At 41.3% G+C, this 18810-nt stretch overlaps 1 protein-coding gene across 1 annotated transcript in view; it reads right to left on the bottom strand.

The window, feature by feature from the left end:
• Positions 1–18810, bottom strand: part of PITPNC1 (phosphatidylinositol transfer protein cytoplasmic 1) — a 259261-nt gene that overhangs the window by 37923 nt on the left and 202528 nt on the right. The gene's annotated exons all lie outside the window — the stretch shown is intronic.

An 18810-nucleotide genomic window follows, 5' to 3' on the forward strand; every position in this document is an offset into this window, starting at 1 on the left:
TTTAAAAAAGAGAGAGAAGGAATGGTAAGAAAAAAGATAGTTGAATACAAAAGTATACAAGATAGATCAATGACAAGCGGTTAATCCTTTGCTGTAATTACAAAAGACATTTTAAATGAATTTTTGAAAAAAAAATGATCCCGATCCATTTTCCGAATGGGAAGTGCTTGTAGAATAGCTGGAATTGTAATACCCATAGCAACTGGAATAGATTCACTGCACGTCATCCTGTGTTTAATTACCGTATGTGCTTAACAACAACAACAACTGGCTGCTAAATCAACCGGCTGTTGTTAACCTCATTAACCTGCATACCTTGTACACCTATGGTGCAAATAAGGGTCTTTGGACCATAATAAAACGTTGTTGTTGTTGTTGTTGTTGTTGTTGTTGTTGTATTTGCTCGATTCTAATACTCACCTTTTTTGACTAAATTATTTTCCCAAAATGAGGGTGTACATTAGATTCATGTAATATGGTAAATACCAATTTGGGTTTCAGGGTTTTGAAAATTGAAGTACGCATTAGATTCGATAGCACATTAGACTTGAGGAAATATGGTAATTTTATCAGTTTATTAATTTGTTTGCAGGTGTACACCTTTTACTGCTGAGCCAATTGGGTCTTTGGGCTGTATTATTATTATTATTATTAATAATAATAATAATAATAGTAATAATACTTTATTTATACCCCGCCACTATCTCCCCAAGGGGACTCGGGACGGCTTACATGAAGCCATGCCCATCAATACAATATACACAATATAACACAAAAACACAACAATTTTTTAAAAAAAATAACCTAAAATACAAGACCAATGTATATAAGCGACGCAACAATAAAAAGTCAAAAACATTACGACATTTCATTTGTAATAAGGTTCTGATTGAATAATTCGATCCACTGAACGTGTTTCCAATTTTTTTAAACTTATTCAACAATTGGGCTACTGAAGCAATTCAGAAAACATATATCTATATATATTACAACATTATCATTTACTGCTGAGCACCAATTCTAGCTTTATCTAGATTTTAGCTATAGCACCAAATAAGTTTGCAGGAAAATATTGAGCAGGCCCCTAACAGGACAAGAAAAATAAACATATGCATTGAGGATAATGACATGCCTTACTGGTACTTTTATGATATTAGTTTCTAAGGATGTATTTTAACTGGAAATTTAGTTTCAGATCTCTTTATTATTTAGTTCTTTAATTTACTGAGATCTTGAATTCTTTCTCAGTATATGCATTTGCAGCCTTGAATATTGAAGTCAATATTGACCCACTGATTTTTGTGTTGCCAAAGGCTTTCAGGGTCGGAATGATTGGGTTGCTGTGAGTTTTCCGGGCTGTATGGCCATGTTCCAGAAGCATTCTCTCCTGATGTTTCACCTGCATCTATGGCAGACATCCTCAGAGGTTGTGAGGTTTGTGGGAAATTAGGCAAGTGGGAGGCCCTGCTCTCGCTCCCACCTTCCTCACAGATGCATTTAACGGGGACGAGAGTCAGGGCCTCCTCAGTGGTGACCCCTCGACTGCATTGCCTAGAGAAATAAGATCGGCCCCCTCTCTCCTGTCCTTTCGAAGAATGGTGAAAACCTGGCTTTTCGAACAGGGCTCCCCAAATATGGCATAGATATATGATATTATGGACAATTGACGATGCAACCAGACAATGATTTGAGATGGAGATGCTTTGATAATGTTTTTTAAATGCTGTGTATGATTTTTATGTTTTATATCGCTGTTAGTATTTCAAAGTATCTATGATTGTTTTAATTTGTTGTATTTGCACTGACATCGAATTGTTGCCTATTGTTAACCGCTCCAAGTCGCCCTTGGACTGAGAGGGGCAGTATACAAATGTAGTATGTATGTATGTATATGTATATGTATGTGTATATGTATGTGTATGTGTGTGTGTGTGTGTGTGTGTATATATATATATATGGAATGTCCAGGGTGAGAGAAAGAATTCTTGTCTGTTGGAGGCAAGTGTGAATGTTGCAATTGGCCACCTTGATTAGCATTGAATGGCCTTGCAGCTTCAAAGCTTGGCTGCTTCCTGCCTGGGGGGAATGCTTTGTTGGGAGGTTTTAACTGATTTTTCCTAATGGGAGTACTGTATAACCACATCATATTCCAAAAGTGATACAATGAGTGGAAATTAAATTACTCTACCATTTTAGTTACTTTTCAAAGTTACCTTTAAAGGGCATTTTTAGACAGTTGGGAATTTCTGAAGTCACAAGATTTCTCTTCCAATAACAATATATATTTTTAAAAGAAGCCACACAAGTTACTCTTTAAACTTTGTAAAGGTTTTTTTTGAACAATAGGAGTAATCAACCATTTAATTAATAGGTTTCGCTTTTTCACAAAGCCTCGGAGAATAATTGCCAAGATTATTACAATGAATTACACAAAATTTCTGATTTTGTGTTTCAACTAGTTTTGCAGAGATGCTACCAGATAGTTTTTTGCAGTTTTCTATTTTCCAATGAATGCACATTTCAATCATAATCATGTTAAATCAAAAGACCTTTTATGTAGTTGGAAAGTATCTTTACGCAAATCCGACTGGAAACGGCCATAGTTCCTCCCTCCTTCAAAAACAATAATTATGTTTGCTTTAATTTCTTCCCCTTTGGATCCAACAGCAAATCAAATCTGGGGCAGCAGCATTTCTGCCTTGTTAGCACCCAACACTGAATGCTATTTTTAAAACATTTTGCACTTGGCATTACAATGTACTGAAAAATATGGAGCAATTTGTGTGATTTGCGAGCAAAATTATTCCGTCAAAATGAGTTTGCCTTGTAAATTATATTTGACAGAAGCACAGAGAAGAGAGGAGGGGAGAGATGTTCCAAACCAAGTGGTTAAAATAGGATCTTAATAGCAGAATGATTATGCGCTGAACCAGACAGATGCTGGCTGCGACTCTGTGACTGCTAAGCATGAGCGAGCCCCCTTTTTCTCTCATCAAGAATTTCTGATGATCTGGAAAGAGCACAAAACCCATTTTTAATTTCAAAAAAAATCTCTATCTTATTAAAAAGTGAATTTACATTTGGCCTGAAGATTGAGGAATATAAAACAGCACAGCTGGTATCTAGAACATACTTCCAAAGGGAGTTTAGATGTGTTTATTTTCAACAGTTACGCACACATACACACACTCCATCGCAGTCTGTAAAGGGTGTTTCTGTCCTGTTTTATCATAAGGCCAGCTGTGGTGGATGGTTGGCGGAGTGGTTAGCAACGTCTCTTTGGAACCCGATCTCTGACTTTGCTTCCACTTTTATATTTAATTTCTAATAGGTTTTGATAAAATTCTATCTCCTACTAATTTGATCTCAATATTAGCTACTGTTTCCTTGGAGAAAGTTTTACATTTTGGGTTATTAGACTGGTTAAATGTAATCTATATAAATAAAAATGTAATGTTCGTTTGTGGGATTAACAGAACTCAAAAACCACTAGACGAATTGACACCAAATTTGGACACAATACACCTAACAACCCAATGTATGCCCTTCACTCAAAAAATTGATGTTGTCATTTGGGAGTTGTAGTTGCTGGGATTTATAGTTCACCTACATTCAAAGAGCATTCTGAACTTCACTAATGATGGAATTGAACCAAACTTGGTACACAGGACTTCCAAGACCAACAGAAAACAGTAGAAGGGTTTGGTGGGCATTGACCTTGAGTTTTGGAGTTGTAGTTTACCTACATTGTTGTAGTTTACCTACACCCAGAGAGCACTGTGAACTCAAACAATGTTGGATCTGTACCAAACCTGCCACGAATACTCCATGTGCCCAAATATAAACACAGATGGAGTTTGGGGGAGGGGGGGGGGATAGACCTTGACATTTGGGAGTTGTAGTTGCTGGGATTTATAGTTCACCTAAATAAAAATTTAATGTTCGTTTGTGAGATTAACATAACTCAAAAACCACTGGACAAATTGGATACAAGACGTGTATAGGCCAACGAGTGTCCATCACTCATACCCCCCCCCCCCCAGCTAAATGAGGATACAGAAAAAGGGAAGAGGGAGGAAAGAAAAGGGAGAAAGAAAGAAAGAGAAAAAGAGGGGGGAAATAAAGAAGGAAAGAGAGAAGGAAGCATGGAAGCAAATAACGAAGGAAGGAAAGAAAGAGGTAGTGAAGGAAGAAAGGAGAGAAAGAGGAAGGAAAAGAAAAGGGGGGAAGGAAGGAAAGAGATAGAGAAGGAAGGAAGGAGAGAAGGAAAGAAAAAAGGAAGGAGGGAAAGAGGGAAGGAAGGAAAGAAGGAAGGAAAGAGAAGGATGGAAGCAAAAAGCGAAGGAAGGAAGGAAGGAAGGAAATAGGTAGAGAAGAAAGAAAAGAGAGAAAGAAGAGGAGAAAGAAAAAGGAGGAAGAGGAAGAGAAGGAAGGAAAGAAGAAAGGAAAGAAGGAGGGAAGGAGCGAGTGAAAGAAGAAAAGGGAAGGGAGGAAGGAAAGAATAATAGAATCAAAGAGTTGGAAGAGACCTCATGGGCCATCCAGTCCAACCCTCTGCCAAGAAGCAGGAATATTGCATTCAAATCACCCCTGACAGATGGCCATCCAGCCTCTGTTTAAAAGCTTCCAAAGAAGGAGCCTCCGCCACACTCCGGGGCAGAGAGTTCCACTGCTGAACGGCTCTCACAGTCAGGAAGTTCTTCCTCATGTTCAGATGGAATCAAGAGGGAGCGAAGAAAGGAGGGAAAGAAGGAGAGAAAGAGGGAGGGAAGGTTGGCCACAGTGACATGTGGCGGGTACAGCTAGTGTTATTATAAGACTACTGCTTTCTTTTCTAGTAGCAATCAAACAGTTTTCAACTGGGAATAAATTTGCTCTACTTCATGTCAACTCAACTGTCGTTGCTATTACAATACCAAGGGAGGTATCCTGTGTGTCTATCTCAAACAGTGCTGTCTGGTTTAAGGTCTGATTTTGAGTTGATACTGGCTTTGGCAGCTTTTCTGAATGAGCTGTTTTGAGGCAGAGATGTGGAAGTGCAACTCTGTTGTTCCTGCCTGAGCTCTCTTTTGATAACATCAAGCATAATGTCTTCCAGTCTATAATGGCCAGGAAACAAACTATATTACTGCAGTTCTATTTTTTACTTTTTGTTCCAGGGAATAGCATTGGGTACCCAAAGGTCCGGGAGTTGCGGTGGCACAATGGGTTAAACCAGTGGTTCTCAACCTATGGGTTCCCAGGTGTTTTGGCTTACAACTCCCAGAAATCCCAGCTAGTTTAACAGCTGTTAGAATTTCTGGGAGTTGAAGGCTAAAACATCTGTGGACCCACAGGTTGAGAACCACTGGCTTCAACGATTGTAATGACTGAACTGCTGACCTGAAGGTTTGCAGTTCGAATCTGCGAGACGGGATGAGCTTCTATCTGTCAGCTCCAGCTTCCCATGTGGGGACATGAGAGAAGCCTCCCATAGAATGGTAACACATCTGGGTGTCCTCTGGGCAACGTCTCTGCAGACGGCCAATTCTCTCACACCAGAAGTGACTTGCAAATGCGGCTGGTGGGGATGAGGGACAGGGCCTTCTCAGTGGTGACCCCCTGCCTGTGGAATTCGCTCCCCAGCAAAATTAGATCGGCGTCCTCCCTCCTTTCTTTCAGAAGAAAACTGAAGACGTGGTTGTGGAACCAGGCTTTTGTCTAATGGATATAATGGCACCTGAACAGTTAATTGGACCAACTGGTTGTTATAATGGAAATGCCTTTATGATTGGATAACTAATGTTATTTTAATGTATTATATTGTATGATTTTATTTTGCTTTTATAATTGTAATTATTGCGGCATCGAATCGTTGCCATTATTAGCCGCTCTGAGTCCCCCGGCGGGGGTGAGAAGAGCGGGGTAGAAATGCTGTAAATAAATAAATTCTGACTTGATTTTTTGACAGCTATATGCTGCACCATGGTGTATTCAGAGGTATTTGGCAACTACATGAATCAGTTAGGAGTTGCCATTGGGAAATTTGGGTAGAAAATATCTGCTTTCTGTTTCTCCATCTGTCTGATTATCTTGAAGCAAAGGAGGGAATGGTGCTCCAGATGTTTTTAGCCTGTAAGATCCTTTCTATGCACATATATTTCTTGTTTGGATACTGCCTTATGACAGTATTAAAAAAATGGAAGATCCAGGTTATTTGGCCAACATCACTACAATGTCACTAAAGGTTTCTTCAAGAAAATTGTATTTTTTCTTGCTCCTTTTGTCTATATATATTTTCACTATTGTTGGTTTGTTTCAGGAAGCCTAACCTCTTGTATAATACTATAAAATACATGTTTGGAGGCAAAGTGGAGAAACCTTTCCGCACACTGGATCTGAGTCAGCCAATTATCTTTGTTTGCCTATAAACTGAGGGCAGATGGTTTGCAGACTGTCCATCTGCACAAAGCATAGGAAGAAGCTAAGCGTCTCTTTATGCCAGCCCTATATACAACTAGTTATTTAATCACCTGATGTAGAATGTTCCACCGATGTTTGACATATGTCGAAATGAAGATCTTAAAAAAGATCCATGGTTTTAAAAACTTATTTTAGCTACTTATCAAGAAAGTGTCATTGCCATCAGTGTGCCAAATCCCAAGATTTGCTTTTGGCTAGAATGGGAGCTGGAGATAGGGATGCTAATTGTATTTTAAATCACGAATGAATATGCTTAATTTACAAACTATTATGCAAATCTAATCTTTCATGTCAGTTGGGTATGTGAGCTTAAAATATCCAGCTCACATATGAAATTGACCTATTAACTGGAATGCACTTAAATCCACATAAAAGGGACATTATTTTCAAAACGGATCATATGTAACATATATAATAATGTTTCCCATGCAGTGTTACTAAACAGAGGCTTTAAAAACATCCTAGTTATGTTGTCTCCTGGGACAAGTTATTTCAGTGGCATTTTCACATGGAACCTCTGTGTTCTGGTTGTCTACATGAAGTGATCCCAGGCCCAGCATCAGCATATAGTATTCTTCCGCAAGGTTTACTTCCTTGTATCTTGGCAAGTCCAGATGCCCTGCTGGCATCCACCCTGATATTTCCTGGTTATTTGGAGCCAAACAATGTAAACTTCCCATAGAATCAATCATAGAATCATATAGTTGGCAGAGACCACAAGGCCCATCTAGTCCAACCAACTTTGGCACAGGGACACATAATCAAAGTACTCCCATAATGGCTGTGATGAAACATTGATTTTTAACTGTAAGTTAAGCGTAGTTATGTATATGTGTCTCTACAGTTAACCTTAGGGAAGGCTGAGCGAAGGAAGATAGATGCTTTTGAACTATGGTGTTGGAGGAAAGTTCTGAGAGTGCCTTGGACTGCGAGAAGATCCAACCAGTCCATCCTCCAGGAAATAAAGCCCAACTGCTCTTTGGAGGGAAGGATACTAGAGACAAAGTTGAAGTACTTTGGCCACATCATGAGGAGACAGCAAAGCCTAGAGAAGACAATGATGCTGGGGAAAGTGGAAGGCAAAAGGAAGAGGGGCCGACCAAGGACAAGATGGATGGATGGCATCCTTGAAGTGACTGGACTGACCTTGAAGGAGCTGGGGGTGGTGACGGCCGACAGGGAGCTCTGGTGTGGACTGGTCCATGAGGTCACGAAGAGTCGGAGATGACTGAACGAATGAACAACAAACAGTTAAATATGATTGTATGTATATGTATATGCTTAGATGGTTGAATATTATTATATGTATGTGTTCAGGAGGTAAAAGACAGTTATGGATGTACATAAAGGGTTAACCATTTAGAAATGGCATAACTAGGAGGATGGGACCAAGCTCAGCACTCTAAGTTAGGTTGCCATGGAGAAAGGGGTGGAGCCAACTGCACTTACCAGTAGCAGACATTTTGAGGCTTCAGTCCTTTGGTCATCGAGCCAAAAGGAAGGTGGTTCAAACGTGTAGTGAACCAAACTAAGGGAAAGCTTTTAGTCTGAGTGATTTAAATAAGTCAAGGGGACTTATTTAGGTTTGTGGTTTAGCTGTGTGCTAATAGGAGAAGAAATCCCACTGGGAATCTTTACTTCAGCCGGAAGCTGAAGGGAGACAAGAGCATTAGCTGACCTTAGTTAATAAGGAAACATATTTAGAAGTGTAACAACTAAAGAACTAGTTGGTGAAGTAAAAGGCATCCTAAAGTTATACTAAAATTTGTTGAAACTGTAACTTGTGAAGCTTTATACCTCAGGAGAAGAGAACTCTGAAACCATTAAGACCCTTCCATACGCCAAATAAACTTGTTCTTGTTTTAGTAACTCAAGCCTCAGTGTACTATTTCAAAAAAAAAAAAAAGGAAACCTCGCTACACACACACACACACACAAACACTACAGAGTAGTAGAAATGAATCTGTTTGAAAATAGGGTGATCCATTGATAAACTGAATAGGAAACCCTTATTAATTGGTGGCAGCATAGCCTAGTACCTCACAGATGGTGGCAGCATACTAGATTGAATAGAATATCAGACAACAAAGAAGAAGCCTTTACAATGGCCAAAAACAGGGATCTCGTCTGCAAGGACTTATGCTTCTCTAATGTGGATCCCTCCTTCTGGTTTGGGAAGGAAGAGGAGGTGGGAGAGTAGCTACTAATTGAGCCACTATTTTAAGCAGACATGTATACAGTGATGCCTTGACTTAAGAGTTTAGCTCGATCCGTGAGCAAACTCTTAACTTAAAATGCTCTTACCTCAAAGCAAAATTCCCACTGAAATGCTTTATCTGTACTGCTCCCCCATTTTTGTTACTTATTTTTAAATTAGAAAAAGCACTTTATAAATAAAAAATAATTTATAAATGCACATTAACATGAATAAATAAATAAAGATCAACTTTAAAATGATAGAAGCACAAGGCTGTGGCAAGGAAGCATATTTAAGGCAACAATATGTGAGTTGGCCAGTGTAACAGGAAGGCAAAACCTGCACATTCACATAGAACCATAAAAAAGATAATTTTTTAAATGGTAGAAGCACAAAGTTGAGGCAAGGAAGCAGAAACACAAAGTGGAGACAGAAGCATCCTTTTCTTCCTATTGTACTCATTCCAGCCTCACTCTTTGTGAAACCAAACATACCAGGAATAAAGTAAAGGTAAAGGTTTCCCCTGACATTAAGTCTTGTCGTGTCCAATTCTGGAGGGTGGTGCTCATCTCCATTTCTAAGCCAAAGAGCTGGCGTTGTCTGTAGACACCTTCAAGGTCATGAGGCCAGCATGATTGTATGGAGCGCCGTTACCTTCAGGCCTGAGCGATACCTATTGATCTACTCACATCTGCATGTTTTAGAACTCCTAAGTTGGAAGAAGTTGGGGCTAACAGCAGGAGCTCACCCCGCTCCCTGGATTCAAACCATCAATTTTTCAATCAGCAAATTCAGCAGCTCAACGGTTTAACCCACTGCACCACCAGGGGGCCCAGAAATAAAAATTACGCAAAATCAACTAATGCAAAGTTCCTCAAAGCGGACAAGAGCAAAGAAGACAGCAATCTCCCAAAGCAGACAAGAGCATGAGGCACGGAGGCTGCTCCCTTGAAGCCCTAAAGCCCTGTACTCTCACACTAGTGCAACCTCTGCCACTAGCTCTTCACTCAAAATGCTGCTCTTATGTCAAAATAAAACCAGGACAAGAGACAGTTCTTAACTAAAAATGCTCATAAATTGGGGCAAGATTCCACTGTAAAGCTTGTGTGCCAGCTGTGCCCGTTCCTTGGGAAGCCTGACTTGGCCACGGTGGTCCATGCTCTGGTTACATCCCAAATAGACTACCACAACACTCTGTATGTGGGGCTGCCTTTGAAAACTTCTCGGAAGCTCCAATTAGTCCAGCGGTCAGTGGCTAGGTTGTTAACTGGAGCTGCGTACAGGGAGCATACCACTCCTCTGTTGCGCCAGCTCCACTGGCTGCCGATTAGCTTCCGGGCACAATTCAAAGTGCTGGTTTTAACCTTTAAAGTCCTGAACAGTTCTAGCCCAGATTACCTGTCTGAAGGTATCTCCTGCTATGAACCATCACGAAGCTTAAGATCATCAGGAGAGGCCCTGCTCTCGATCCCACCACTCTCGCAAACGCGGTTGATGGGGACGAGAGACAGAGCCTTCTCAGCAGTGGCCCCCCGTCTGTGGAACTCTCTCCCTAAGGATATCAGGTTGTCCTTTAGAAGACAACTGAAGACCTGGCTCTGGGGCCAGGCGTTCGATTAGAGGCCAGCGGCAATAGGAAAAGGAAATTTGGATTTTGCTATATGGATTTTCCCGGCTCAGCTTGGTATTACTGGCACGTTAATCTATTAATTTATTGTTAAATTTTACTGATGATGTTGTATAATGTTTTTAAATGATTTTATTGTGAATTTTATGGTATTTATGCTGTTAGCATCCTCTGCTGCTTGTGTGAGGCCGCGCTGACTTCCCCTTGTTGGGGAGAAGGGCGAGATATAAATATATGAAATATATGAAATAAATAAATAAATAAATAAAATACTTATCTTTCTCTCCTATTGCCTTTACTGAGCAAGGAAGAAAAGTGAGGGAACAAAGGTGGATTAGCTGAGGAGCTGGGGTGGGAGGGTAGATGTGAATCCTATTTGTGGCATACTCAGGGGCAAGGTTTTAACTACCCAGCACAATGGCCTGGGAAGAATATGTGGGAAGGTGGATGGGGTGACTGTATTTATGTGGTAAACTCTGTGAGACAGTGAGAGGGGGAGGGAGGGGAGAAAGGCAGAGGAAGGATCTGTGTTTGTTTGTGCCTGGCCCCCTCCTTGAGACAGCAGTGGCACTACCCACTTTGCTGATAAGAGCTTTACCTACTGCGGGCAAGGGCAGCCCCCCATAGTCCCAAGCCCAGCTGAAAAAAAAATCTCTATTGACATCCTGGAACAATTTGAAAGGAAGAGAATTGTGGTAAATTATAATAGCACCCAAGCTGTGCTAACCACATTACAACCACTGTGCACATTGCCAGGTAAGTCTGCCAGGGCCCACCCATGTCAAGACGATAAAGCGTTCCTGAAAACCTGGAACCAGCCTCATTTGCACCTGGGAAATAATGGAAGCTTTGTTATGCTGAAAGCATTTGAACAGCAGCAGTTGGGATCTATTATAACTCAGCCCTATTTCACATACAAAAGAAGGCGGAAAAAGGGTTGTTTCGCACTTCCCTGCCTCGCTCCATTCCGGTTGCCTGTGAATGCTTCATCGCTCACATTCATATTCCTGGTCATAGAGACCTGAAGTTAAGATTATGATACTGAGGGTACATCAATGCTATTCTAATAAACAGAAGAGGCAGAGAACAGAAAGCAGTTCTGGGTCAGATAACAAGGAAAAGATGACCCTTCTGGGAAGAGGAGAATGATAGCATTGGATAGTGCCTCGAACCAGGAGGATAAAAGCTGCACGAATCTGCAGGAACAGGGAATCCTCATGAAACCCTACGGCAGAAGTATACTAGAAGCTCGGCCTGCCATTGAACATTGAGAAAACCAAAGTGCTCTTCCAACAGTCACCAGTCAATCCCTCTCCAATGCCAGAAATACAGCTCAATGGTGTAATATTAGAAAATGTTCACCATTTCCGCCTCCTTGGCAGCCACCTCTCCACCAAAGTCAACATTGACACTGAAATACAACACTGCCTGAACTCTGCGAGTGCAGCTTTTTCCGAATTAAGCAGAGAGTGTTTGAGGACCGGGACATCCGTAGGGATACAAGGTGCTTGTTTATAAAACTAATGGCCTCCCAACTCTGCTATACGCCTGCGAGATGTGGACTATCTACAGACGTCACATGCAACTCCTAGAATGATTCGATCAGCGTTGTCTCCGAAAAATCTTGGAAATCTCTTGGGAAGACAAGCAGACAAATGTCAGCCTGCTGGAAGAAGAAAAGACCACCAGCATTGAAGCGATGGTCCTCCACCATCAACTCTGCTGGACCGGCCACGTTGTCCAGTTGCCCAACCACCATCTCCCAAAGCAGTTGCTCTACTCTGAACTCAAGAACAGAAAGCAGAATGTTGTTGGACAGGAAAAGATATTTAAAAATGGGCTCAAAGCCAAACTTAAAAACTCTGGCATAGCCCTGGCCCTTGAGTGCTCCAGCTGGAGGTCAGCTGTGACCAGCAGTGCTGTAGAATTTGAAGAGGCACAAATGGAGGGGGAAAGAGAGAAATGTGTTAAGAGGAAGGTGCGTCAAGCCAACCCTGACTGAGACCGCCTTCCACCTGGAAACCAATGCCCTCAATGTGGGAGAAGATACAGATCAAGAATAGGGCTCCACAGTCACCTACGGACCCACTGCCAGGACACTACACTTGGAGGACCATCATCCTCGGACAACGAGGGATCACATAAGTAAGATTCTCAACCTGTGGGTCCCCAGATGTTTTGCAAACAATGCACAAATATCTATAGTAACATGGAAACAAGAATGTATGTATGTGTATTTTATAAGACTCTCAAGAAAGTATTTATATTACTGATTTATATTACTTTCTTGAGAGTCTTATAAAATACACATACATACATTCTTGTTCCCCAGATGTTTTGGCCTACAACTCCCAGAAATCTTAGCCAGTTTACTAGCTGTCAGAATTTCTAGGAGTTGAAGGCCAAAACATCTGGGGACCCACAGGTTGAGAACCGATGACCTACAGCTTCATTGTTATCCTTCGGCAATCTTCAGCATTTTGAGCATTCAGTGGGCATTCCAATGATGTGAGGAAAGAAAGAGGAAAATGTGTGGCCTTCTCTTACATAGGTATTTGAACCCAGTCTTCTAAGTCAGAGCAACAACCTCAACCTACACCTTTATCTCCAAAATGCAAAGGTGACTGAATATGGAACAAGTCTTGCATAAATGGGAGATAAATCTAAATGAACCACACCCTTAAATAATAATAGTCCAACAAAGTATGTTCAAGAGCTTAGAAAAGATTAGTTGGAATCCTAACAAGGAGGCATTGTTAAGTTTCTAACACAATTTGTTCTAAAAGGGGAAATACAAGACATAAGCCAAGGTCACCTGCATTTTCCCCAATGTTTTGACTAGACGTAGAAGACATCAAAGATTTTTGTGCTTTTTTCTTGCACGTAACAACAGAACAAAAGAAGGATTGAAGAGAAATTGAGAGTTGATAAAATAAGATACCTCCCCCGGTTCATTTAATGCAATCATAACTGGAGGAATGAAACTGCATTTCTTGCTGCTCCCTTGACACAATTACCTGAGTATAAGCACAATTTTACTGGCAGGACAATATATTTTCATATATATGGTGTATGTATGTATGTATGTATGTATATGTGTGTGTATATATACACACGCACACACACACAAAATCATGTACATGTACACCCAAGTGTTGTTGTTGTTGTTCAGTCATTCAGTCGTTTCCGACTCTTCATGACCTCATGGACCAGCCCACTCCAGAGCTCCCTGTCAGCTGTCACCACTCCCAGCTCCTTCAAGGTCAATCCAGTCACTTCAAGGATGCCATCCATCCATCTTGTCCTTGGTCAGCCCCTCTTCCTTTTTCCTTCCACTTCCCTAAGCTTTCCTTTCTTCTCATGATATGGCCAAGTGTACAAGTATTTAAATATGAGAGAGAACATATTCAGGAGGACAGAAATCCATTTTTGATCCAGGAAGCCAAAAAATTCATTTTCTATCCAGTCCAACATGGGGGAGGACTTCCCAGGTTCCCCTTCCCGTCATTTTAGGCATCATTTGTCCTTATATCCTTCATTAAGACCTGGATTAAAAGCACTAGAGTTAGGAAACCACTCTTTCTGTGATCCTTTCCTTCTATCTGTAGACGAGACCAGGTTTAATGCTTAGTTAAAGCTATTTCTACTCTAGAAGAGACAGGTGCTGCAGGCACACACAGCACTCTCTCCCTGTAGCACGCAAGTTTCCAAGACATTTTAAGGAGGCTTCCCCACTTCACAGGGAAGGAAGAATGACCTGGAGCTATCCTAACCCTGGATTCCTTCAAAAAGCCCTCTCTTTTCTCTTGATTTGCAGGCCCTGGAGTGGTGCTCCCCCCCCCCTCCTCATGCTTTTTCTTCTAGCGGCTGCCTCCCTCACAGACTCCAATCGCAACTGAAGGCAGCCAGTTTTTGACAGCCACTGTTCTGTTGCAACTGAAAAAACATGGAGGTTAAGCCCTTGCCGTTATGGCCAGCCAAACAAGCCAGACCAGCCAGATTAGCCGAAGGGAACTGGCCAGATAGAATCCATGCAGAAACCTACTGCAGAGAGAGCAGTCTCAGTCCCAGTGATGTTCAGCATGCCTGTGCCAGTTGGAGTTTACACTGAGCCTGTTGCACCCCTCACAAATGGATGAATGTTGGATAGTGTTCAACCTTTGGTCCTGCAAGTGTTTGGGACTCCCTAGCTAGCTTTGTCCAATGCTCAGGAATTCTGGGAGCTGAAGTCCAAAACATCTGGAGAACCAAAGGTTGGATACCATTGGTTTTGACAGTCCTGGACCTCAGTCCTAAGATCAGCTGTAGCTAGAGTTGGCACTTCAGATTTGTTGGTTTGACTTTTGTGGATTTGATTATTAATAACTTCTCTCTAGGAATTTCTATGTCCTCCAGCATGCTTGAAGATGCCTGAAGACCTAGATGTTCCTAGATATTGGTTGGAACAAGTATCCACATATTTTATAACTTTTAAAGCTTGACTCTGCTCCTGAGTTGCTTAAGCTCAATTGCTCTACTGCTGGCACTAGAATCTTGTACTCTGTTGAACTACAGATACTGCTGTTATTGCTGCATTACATTTTTGAATGCTTTCCCTTTTTTTAAAGAAATTAAATTTAAAAATCCCACCCCACACTAGAGAGATGTTATCTTAGGGGGGGGAAAAGGATTTTCCCATTTTCATGGGTTCCCTGTGCCCCTAACTCTGGCAATAAATGGAGGGCTAATAGTATATTGACTATTCTAAAGCCTTTGACTGTGTGGATCATAAAAAATTGTGGCAAGTTCTTGGTAGTATGGGGATACCAAACCACCTTGTCTCTCTCCTGAGGAATCTGTATAAAGACCAAGTAGCAACAGTCAGAACTGACCATGGAACAACAGACTTGTTCAAGATTGGGAAAGGCGTATGGCAGGGTTGTACACTCTCACCCCACCTATTCAACTTGTATGCAGAACACATCATGTGATGTGCAGGGCTTGATGAATGCAAGGCTGGGGTGAAAATTGCTGGAAGAAACATTAACAAGCTTAGATATGCAGATGACACCACTTTGATGGCCAAAAGCGAGGAGGAGCCGAGGAGCCTTCTAATCAAGGTTAAAAAAGAAAGCGCAAAAGCTGGGTTGCAGCTAAACATAAAAAAAAACCAAGATTATGGCAACAAGAATGATTGTCAACTGGGAAATAGAGGGAGAAAATGTGGAAGCAGTGACAGACTTTGTATTTCTAGGTGCAAAGATTACTGCAGACGCAGACTGCAGCCAGGAAATCAGGAGACGCTTACTTCTTGGGAGGAGAGCAATGTCCACTCTCAATAAAATAGTGAAGAGTAGAGACATCACAATGAAGATCCACATACTTGGTTTGATCTGAATTAATTCAGTTTTACCAGAGACGTTGTTTGGATGCTTCTGGTAAAACTGAGACAGGTTCTAGTTTTTGGCCTGTCTGGAAGGGCCTTAATTTGTTTTATTTGGGGTTTGTGACAAAATATTGTGCTTTCATGCACATGATACTTCATTCTCCTCTGTGGTTTCTCAGCAATCACACCTAGGGGAGTTCATCATATGAGCCTCTTCCCTAGGGCAACACACTTGTCTCTGGTGACAAATGACTTAGTTACATCCCAAATAGATTGTGATGATGCACTCTTGGTGGGCCTTCCTTTGAAGAATGTTTGGAAACTTCAACTGGTTGAAAGATCTGCAGCCAGGTGGCTAATGTGTGTAGTTGCAGGGAGTACACAATCCCCTTGTTGCAACAGCTCAAGTGGATACTTGTCTGTTTTTAGGCACAATTCATAGCGCTGAATTTAGTCTTTTCAAATGAGCCTGCTTTAGTTTTAAAAGCAAACAATTTTTAAATGCTGGGGAGGCACTTTTCTTTATCCCACTGCATTCACAGGTAAATTTAGTGGTGTGGTTCCTCCCACACTTCAGATCTCCCTTCCTAGGGAGGCTTCTTTTTTGTTTTCCTTTTGGCAGCAGGTTAAGACCTGGGCTTTTATGGTGCTGTACAAATACCAGTTGCTGTAAGCTATATTTCAGAGGAAGGAACTGGCCAAATCACCTCTGAGGAACTCTATGAAATTCATGGGAGTCACCATAAATTGACAGGTGACCTGAAGGCACATGTTCGTTGTCTTAAATCTGTGTTAAAGCGAGGTTTTAATGGGTTGTTGTTCTGTTTTATTCTGTATGTGTTAACTATATAGCATATGTTCTGCTACTCCGTGCCTTTTTGTATCCTATCTTGAGCCCCAATCCATTGAAGGGCAAGGTAATAAAACGTAAAACATGGATGGACTTCACAATATAGACCCAGAACATGGGAACACAGATGATGATGATAATGATGATGATGATGATGATGATGATTATGCTTCTTCTTCTTCTTCTTCTTCTTCTTTTTCCTCCTCCTCCTCCTCTTCCTCTTCCTCTTCCTCTTCCTCCTCTTCTCCTCCTCCTCCTCCTCCTCCTTCTTCTTCAATATACAATGAGATTGGTACACAGCAAACAAGATCATTCTACTGGCTTTTGTATTTGATCACATGTTGGATACTTCCCAAGACTCTAGGACTGTGTGATCTATTAGCGAATAATGCATGCAGATCCAAGCAGGGTGGCCTTTTGCAGCTGACAGATGGTAATTTTGTTAGCAGTAATTGTTTTTAAGTGTAGGCCAAGGTATTTAGGTACTGCATCCAATGTACCGATCACCACTGGGACCACTTTTACTGGCTTGTGCCACTGTCTTTGCTATTTGATCTTCAAATCCTCGTATTGTGTCAGCTTTTCCAGTTGCTTCTCGTCAATCCTGCTGTCGCCTGGGATTGCAACACTGACAATTCATACTTTGTTTTTCCCCCACAATTGTGAGGTCAGAAGTATTGTGCTCCAAAACTCTGTCAGTCTGAATTCAGAAGTCCCAGAGTATTTTGACGTGTTCATTTTCTGTAACTTTTTCAGGCTTGTGGTCCCACCAGTTTTTTGTTGCAGGTAGATAACAATTACCACATTTTCTAGTGTATAAGACTACTTTTAAACTCAAGAAAATCTTCTCAAAAGTCAGGTGTCGTCTTATATGCTGGGAGTTGCCTTATATGCCAGGAGTCGTCTTATACGCTGGGAGTCATTTTATAGAGTGGGTGCTGAAACTTCCAATCCAGATTGGAGAATCTGTGGTTGCCGCATATTGTGGGGGGAGCTCAGAAATGGCAGTGGCCGCGTCCCTGCCGTATGCAGTGACTGTATGAAAGCATTAAGGGTGACGCTGTACTAGTACGGTAGAAGAAAATCCATTCATCAGGATTTGTGGACTTAATGTGGTCCTGAAATGTAAGTGTAAGTGTAAGTGAAGGGCGGAGCAAGCTGCAGGCGTCCGGGTGCCCGGGGTATGGAAAAAAGAGATAGAGTGGCTCTGGGCCCAGAAAAACACATCTCTTTTACCTGTCTGGCCCGCCCTTGTATCCTATTACCATACCTCCTCCTCTGCCTCTCAGATCTCACTCCTGAAGACTGCAGTGAAGCGGTGCAGGTGTTCATGTGTGAGATCTGAGAGGCAGAGAAGGAGGTACAGTAATACAGGTTATCAGGAGCAGATATTGACATTATCTGCTTTGAACTGGATTATATTGTTGTTTCATCCTGTTTTAATACTTATATATGTGTATGTTTTAAATTGAATTGCAAAGCTTTTAGTTGTGAGCCGCTCTAAGTCTCCGTATGGAGAGAAAAAGCGGGATATAAATAAACATACCATATTTTCTGGCAATATAAGACGTATATATGCCGGGCATATAAGACGACCCACAACTTTTCCAGTTAAAATATAGAGTTTGGGATATACTTGCTGTATAAGACTACCCCTCTTCCAACGCACACCAAATAAAAATTTAAAAAGCATCAGATTTGCTTTCAATATGTAATTTTCCTATTATATGGCAGTACAGAAGGGGTCACAGAGCTCTGGGCAAGAAAAGGGGGCAACAAACCTGAGTAGCATTGCTAGGAAAATTGGGAATGGACTGGATAATGATTTTTAGTTGGTTTTTTTCCCAGCAACAACACCTGGAGGAGGCCTTGAGTCAACAATTGCTGACTTCACGTAGTAAATTAATATTCGTGAACATCCCTAGAACTGACTAATTGAACAGGCAACGTGAAATATTCCAAGCCATTCTTTCCGGAAGGAAGACAAGAGTTCAATGGGGATGAATCTAAAGCCATACATGACTCACGGCTGCCCTGAGGGATTTTATGAGTGAGACATGAGGATTGAATGAGAAATTGCCAAGAAGGCAGAGGAGTTTATAGATAAGAGACTATAATAATAATAATAATAATAATAATTATTATTATTATTATTAACTTTATTTGTACCCTGCTAACATCTCCTGAAGGACTCGATGCGGCTTACAAAGGCCAAGGCCCTCAATAAAACAACAGCATAACAAATACATTATCTAACTCACAAGCAAACCAAAAAACATTAAAGCAGTAACAGTAAAACAACAAAACAG

This window comes from Anolis sagrei, chromosome 2, assembly GCF_037176765.1.
Source record: "Anolis sagrei isolate rAnoSag1 chromosome 2, rAnoSag1.mat, whole genome shotgun sequence".
Taxonomy (NCBI): Eukaryota; Metazoa; Chordata; class Lepidosauria; order Squamata; family Dactyloidae; genus Anolis; species Anolis sagrei.